Raw genomic sequence first — 1,380 nt, 5'->3', positions numbered from 1 at the left:
AAGGTGTGTGTCTGGTTTTTCCACTTTGATTACAGTTATTCTTGTGTTCAGTATCAAAAGTGAAGATTGCTCTCATCTGTAGCTCACTGGTAGAATGATTGCCTTATGAAGGCCTACATTTTGTCTCTAATACTGCCTAAAAGAATAAAAGAAGCATTTCATTTGTCTCATTCAGAAGTAAATTTCATTCTTGTAGCTTGTTTCATTCCCTTTTTCTATGGTTACATCAATTTTTTTCTTTTATTATTTTTTATGTATCTAGTATAGGGTCTCACTACACAGCTCAGACTTGTAGTGATCCTCCTGTTTTGAACCTCCTCCTCAGGATTACAAGCATGTGCCACCATGCCCAGTCTCGGTGGCCCCTTAGCAGGCCCAGGGAGGGGCTGGCACAGCATGCAATAGTAATGAAAATTACTACTACATACCATTCCAGAGAGAGATACAGAAGAAGCAATAGATAAGGAATAAAGCCCCCTTTTGAGTTCTGAGATGCTGTACACTGGGGGGGGGGGGTTTGGTACAGGTGAGGATCAAAGGCTACATTACAAGGGATGAACTTAAGGTAGACAGAAGAATATGAGTACACAGATAAGAACTGAGGAAGAAGAGAGAAGTAAGATTCGAGTCTAAGAAGGCCAAAGAAGAGAGGTCACATGGGCTTACAAGCATCAAGATTGATTTAAAATGGAAGGAGACACAAAGTCTGGTATCAGGATAACAGGAATACAATTTGGAAAAGGTACAAGATGGAATAAGAAGAGTGTGGGTTGACCAGATGAATAACAAAACATCTCTTATGGTAAAGGGCCTCCTGTCTCCTGACCAACCAGGCAAACATCTTAGAAAATCCAATTCAGGACACATCTCCAACATGCTTGGGGCACCTAAGATTGGGAGTCACTTGGGAAAGGTGACTTCCAAATGCTGGAGAAACTACAAGGGGATACCCAGGGTTCCCAGTGATCCTGGGGAACGAACACTGAGGTCTACCCAAGTGAGGTGCAGTAGCATAAGGCCCACCTACAACACCACCTGGAATAGAAATCAGCTGGTTTCAAAATTTAGAAGCCAATTTAGTCACTATATTTTGGCCTAAGAGAACAACAATGTCTTCTTTCCCCCATTCCTATTTTTTGTTTTAGTTTTCCCCAAGCAAAAATACAAGTTACGAGAAGAATGCATATATGCAACTTGAATCATATAAAAAAGATTTCCTCAGGTGGGTGTGATGGTGCACATCTATACCCCAGCACTTGGGAAGCTGAGGCAGGAGGTTCGCTGCAAGTTCGAGGCCAGCCTGAACTTCATAGTGAGATGCTGTCTCAAAGAGACGAAGAAAAAGAAGAGATTCCCTTAATCACAAATCTCGTATGAAAT

Source organism: Octodon degus, unplaced genomic scaffold (genome assembly GCF_000260255.1).
Source record: "Octodon degus isolate 3935 unplaced genomic scaffold, OctDeg1.0 scaffold00058, whole genome shotgun sequence".
Classification (NCBI taxonomy): domain Eukaryota; kingdom Metazoa; phylum Chordata; class Mammalia; order Rodentia; family Octodontidae; genus Octodon; species Octodon degus.
Note: the sequence above shows the minus strand (reverse complement) of the source record.